The sequence below is a fragment of the Berghia stephanieae genome, chromosome 5 (genome assembly GCF_034508935.2).
Source record: "Berghia stephanieae isolate SIO BIC M18660-M18661 chromosome 5, UCSD_Bste_1.3, whole genome shotgun sequence".
NCBI lineage: Eukaryota > Metazoa > Mollusca > Gastropoda > Nudibranchia > Aeolidiidae > Berghia > Berghia stephanieae.
This window is the reverse complement of record NC_088364.1, coordinates 48,812,220-48,818,116: the sequence shown is the minus strand read 5'-3', so window position 1 is coordinate 48,818,116 and position 5,897 is coordinate 48,812,220. Positions and strand designations below refer to the sequence as shown.

Sequence of the window (5,897 nt, the reverse complement as noted above, 5' to 3'; positions counted from 1 at the left end):
CTTCGTTCTATCTATATAACTTTGAAGAATCTGTGCATGAAAGTTTCACGGAACATTTAAAGGTTCTTAAAGCCTATACACGCTCTCACACTATAAGATACGATCGTAAAGCTGCGAAAAGAAGTCTACTTGTTTCTATCGATAAGCTATTAAAAAGGACGGCTATGGAATTGGAGTTTCACAATCAAACCCGAGAAGATGATCATCGAAATACGACGGAGAGATCACCAGTGTGGAACGACATGGTAGGAAAAGGATCCGAGAAAGCATTGATATGGATGTCATCCAAAACTGTATGAAGCTGGGTGAACGTAAACATAATATGACGGACAAGGGAATGGACGTCTGATAATCTGGGTAGAAAAAGGCCCCTGGGTTCCGGACAGAGGATCATTGTTATTTTTGGTTTATTGTCTTTACTCAGTCTATGTTACTTAATTTGTTCAAGCAATCTTGATCCGGGCTCTTGGAGGAGGAGTAGGATAGAGGGTGGCGTGGATCAGCGAATCTTGTTAACCAATCAAGTATCGTAGGTATCTATTTACATTTTCATATTATTAATTCATTCTGTTGAGTACCGTTGGTCTAAATTCGACTCGTATATCGATAACTAAATTTCTCAAAACATTATAATGTGGCATTCAGTGAACTTTCGCCCCGTACCCTGTTATAGAAACCATTAGCTAATTGAATATAAAATATTAAAAGGCTCAAAGCTATGGACCGACATGGGTCCAAGTTTAAATTGGTGGCGTTATTTCCATTTTTATTCTGTAAGTAATAAAAATCCACTCTAATCAATTATTAATTACCAATCTATGCCATTATAAATTCTTAAAGACATTTGGATAGAGTTGAAATTGGTGTAATTTTATGAGCAATTTTATCAAGCAGCGCCTACGACGTAATGAATGCCTTAAGTGCCCGTTTTGACATCAAGACGAGGTTGTCGAGTGCAAATCCCGGTCTCAGTCTGCACTTAGGAAAAAAGGTTTTCACAAGCATTTACATCGGAGATGATCGTAAATTGCAACGATTCTCCGTGGTATTAACTAGAAAATATTTATGATGATGTAAAAATAATAAGGTGTGTTCCTGTTCCTGAAAGGCGTTTGAAATTGCCCTGATAACCGGACATCATCCTAGTCCCTAGTCAACGACATAACGTGATGGGATTAATGAACAGTTGCTTTTCGGGACGCCTGCTTTCAAAAGAATCAAAGAGATCAAGCTACCCATTGTTCGCTTTATCTACAATGCTGATGTTTTTTTGAGAGGCTTTAAAAAAAAAAAAGGTCGTGAATTAACCAGTTAAGAAAAGACACGTATTTAAAATTTGGCCAGAAAACTGGTCCATCAAATATCAAGCGATTTAAATGACCCTCATCTTAGCAAACACTCTCAAACCTTGCGAGGTCCTCGAATTTGAAGGACGAGTTTTCTGGCCAAACTTATAAAATGTGAGTCTTTCTAAAGTGCGGCAGTTCACGGGTTAATTAGTAACGCAAATAATACTTCAAACATTTTTCAACGTATTTTTATGTCGTTATGTTGTTGTTTTGTTTTTTTTTTTTGTTTTTTGTTTTTTTTTCATGCATCATAACACTAAAATTCATAGTTTTACAACATCCGTGCACAATTCATAAAACGGGGTCCCGATAGCTCAGTTGGCAGATCACCCACTTCACACGCTAAGGGCGAAGCCATCGTTATGTTATAGCCTGATACTGAAATCCAAAAGGACTGGCAGTTTGACGTCGTTATTTGGTTTTTGCACCGCTTAGTGAGTTGTCGTTAGTAGAGCTCATGGATACAAGTTATTTCATTGGTTGAACTATTGAATACAACTCACGATTTGTTTTCTTTTGTGGCAAAAGACTGGCATTTTGACGTCATTCGTTGGTCAGTATCAGGCCATAACTTTACGATGGCCGCGCTAAGGGTCAGGATTTGATTCCATGCAAAGTTAAGATTTGTTTGAAAACTAACTCCCCTGTCCACCCAGTCGTGAAAGGATAGCTGGGTCTGTTAAATCTGGCGGAAAGTGTCTTGTGATAGAATAGCTCATTGTCCAAAAGAAATTGTTATCTTCCGTTTAACTCTATAGAAACCGGGCTAAACTCTGGCTCAATGGGCCTTATGACTCTAAAGGACTACTATAATTATTAAAATATTATGATTGTTTTATATTTTCAGATTATTTTTGCTTGACATAGACATGTATAAGGTAATCATCACAAGACCTTAAATTCCCCCCCCCCCTCCTTTTTTTTTTTCCTTTTTTTTTTTTCCTTTTGTTCACTTGATATCTTATCTATAACGCTTGTTAAATGAGAAATGTCTAAGAAATTTTAATATATCGTGATTCATACCAACAGCAATGCGGGAAGATACATCGCCTGGTCCAGAAAAAGAGAATCCAATATGGAACCAAAATCCTTTTCATACTTTTCATAAAGTCTTAGAGAAACAAACCGCCTGGCGTTGCCTTTTTCGAAACTAACTGTATACATAAATCGAGTTAGAGGGCAATATGTGAAAATCATCGTATCCCTGCAATACTACTTATGCTATGCATTTAGGTAAAATACCCACAACATCTACCAGCCAAATAAAACATTCCACCATGCCCAAGCGTGTACCAACATAATTTTGTTAGGATAATCCGCCTGTGATTGATGTAAAAATGAATTGTAAATTTGAATCAATTAATTGTTCATTGTTTTACACAAAACTTGTTTACACTTTTATAGATGGAATGAAATTGACGCCACTCAGATTTGTTATTGTTTTTAAGCAGCCATTTCAATGATTATTACCAAATTCTATCAACCAGACAATAAACGTTTAAGGTGACACATAGTTTTGATGTGTTGGTTCGTTATATTTCAGTATTTTACCTAAACGTATAGCATCAATAGATGGAACGACATTGACGTCATTCGACTCTTTTGTTCTTGTTTTTAGACAGCCATTTTGGAGGATCAGTTCTCGTTTAATTCTATCAGACTATAAACGTTCAAGGTTAAGGTTACACATAGTTTTGTAACAACTTCCTGTTTGCCTTTTGAGAGAGATATCATGTCTCAATGTCCACAATAACAAATTTGTGTGAAGTTTTTAATTTTTTAAAAATTAACCAATCAATATAATGCGAATAATCAATGCGAATTTTAGATGGGTTGCAGTTTTAATATTAAAAATTATACTCTAGGCTGGCTGAATGATTTCATAGACAACGTAAAAGGAAGTCGCTTACAACTATGTAGGCTAGGTTTATTATTTTCCGTGAGTGCAACTGTGTTGTAATATCGATTTCAAATCATATCGTAATAGAAGGGATGGGGATGATAGGTACAACACTGTCACGATTCTTACAGGTGATGGTGGTAATGCAAATGAAGATGACAAACGAAGAAGAAGAAGAAGAAGAAGAAGAAGAAGAAGAAGAAGAAGAAGAAGAAGAAGAAGAAGAAGAAGAAGAAGAAGAAGAAGAAGAAGAAGAAAATGATGATGATGGTGATGATGGTGATGATGGTGGTGATGATGATGAGGATGTTAATGGTGATGATGATGATGATGATGATGACGACGACGATGACGATGATGATGATGGTGGTGATGATGATGAGGATGTTAATAGTGATGATGATGATGACGACGACGACGATGACGATGATGATGATGATGATGATGATGATGATGATGATGATGATGATGATGATGATGAAGATGGCAATGATGAGGATGACGATGTTAATGCTGATGGTCCTGTTAATAAGGATGTTGCAATATTCTTACCACAATAAAGTCTCCGTACGTTTTATCAATCAATCAATCAATCAATCAACATTCATTAATTTCCATTAAGTCAAAACAATGCTCCATAATCCTGATATTTAACTATAATGATAACATTATCATCACTTCCAGCACATCCATGATGGAATAAATATGTCAATAACGAAATTGTTATTGAAAGTATCTATGAAATCTGACACAACAACCATCACTATCATTTATCAGCAGGCCGTATGTTGCATACACAATAATATGTTGCGTGACAATGTGTGACGCTTAGTGATAGTGAGTGGTGTACCCCGCAATAGATTGGTGAGACAAACAGCCGTTTGGTATCATTCATTGTGCACTCACACAGTTCATTCTTAATAACCCGAACAACCCTCGTCCCCAATACTACAGTTGTTCCAATTTATACTCACTCACACAATAATTCATTCTTAATTAAATAACCCGAACAACCCTCGTCCCTATTACTATCTCATCTCATGTAGTTCCATATCTGAAGCAGACGTCGGAGGTCATCTTCCGCCAAGCTGATCTATCTCTTGCCAATTCTATTAAAGCAGCGCCACCTTTCTCAGCTTCATCTGTCCAAGTTCTTATCCCTTTCAAATACGTTATTCTTTGTCTTCCTCTTATTCTTTTTCCATTCATCTTTCCAGTCAAGGCGAGTATTTCCAAACCAGGGTGGCGGATAATGTGTCCTAAAAATTCCATTTGGCGTTTGATGATTTTTGTTATCAGTGATCTTTTTCTGTTTGCCATTTCTAAAATTTCTTCATTTCTTTTCCTTTCCATCCATGACACCCTCATTATTCTTCTGTAAAACCACATTTCCACTGCCTCCAGTCTTTTAACCATGGTCTTGTTTATGGTCCAGCTCTCACAACCATATAGCAGCACAGACAGTACATAGCAATCCAGGACTTTGATTTTTGTTTTCATGCTAATATTCCTGTTTTTCATAATTGTATGCAGCTGGTTGAATGCATTCTTCGCCATACCTATTCTTTTCTTTATTTCACAATCTGATTTTCCATTGGATGTTACATTGAAGCCTAAATATTTGAAACATTCAACTTGTTGTATTGTTTGTCCTCTGCTTGTTATTACACAGGCTGGTGGGTTATTATTTTTAGATACCGTCATACATTCTGTTTTAGATATATTCAGTTCCAGTCCCATATTTTCACTACTCCTGACTACAACATCCAGTAATTCTTGTAGTTCATGTTCAGATTCTGCCAGTAGAACCGTATCATCTGCATACCTCAGATTTGTTACATTCTTTCCTCCAATACACACCCCCTTCTTATGTTCGATATCTCTTAATATCATTTCACTATAGAGGTTGAATAAATCTGGAGACAAAACACACCCCTGCCTAACTCCTCTTCTAATAGGTGTAAAACTGCTTAGTTCGTTGTCAACACGCATTGCTGCTTCTTGTTCCCAGTACAAATTCCGTAATATTCTTAAATCTTTACCATCAATGTCCAAGGATGATAGAATTTTGAATAGTTTTTCGTGTTGTACTTTATCAAAGGCTTTTGAATAGTCGATGAAACACATATACAGATCTTTATTTACTTCAATACATCTTTCCATCAGCATTGATAATGTGAATATTCCATTTCTGGTACCCTTGTCCTCAACAAAACCAAATTGCATCTCCCCAATTTCAGGTCGTATTTTATTTCTTATTCTTAGTAAAATTATCTTCAAAAGAATTTTTGTGAGGTGGCTCATTAGGCTAATAGTTCTGTGTTGTTCACAATCAACTGCCCCTGGCTTTTTTGGTAGTGCTATAAAAATGGATCGTTTCATATCAGTTGGCATTTTTCCTGTGTCATACACTTGATTTAGAAGGTTTGTGATGAATTCAATCCCCCATTCACCCAGGCCAGTCAAGGCTTCAATTGTTATGGCATCAGGTCCTGCAGCTTTTCCATTTTTCATGCTTTTCATGACGTTCCTAACTTCATCTTTCATTATAGAAGGCCCTTCCAGTTCTTTTATCATAGGCATTTCTCCTCGATTATCAAAAAAAAGTTCTTCAATATATTCTGACCATCTGTTTAGAATGCAGTCTT

The 5,897-nt window shown here is 36.4% G+C and overlaps 1 protein-coding gene across 3 annotated transcripts in view; it reads right to left on the bottom strand.

The window, feature by feature from the left end:
• Positions 1-4,060, bottom strand: part of LOC144973088 (uncharacterized) — a 21,730-nt gene extending 17,670 nt beyond the window's left edge. For all 3 annotated transcript variants that reach the window (XM_078915115.1, XM_078915116.1, XM_078915117.1), the window contains exon 1: positions 3,802-4,060. The gene's annotated coding sequence lies outside the window, so the exon portion shown is untranslated. The remainder of the gene's footprint in view (positions 1-3,801) is intronic.
• Positions 4,061-5,897: the final 1,837 nt, after the last annotated feature.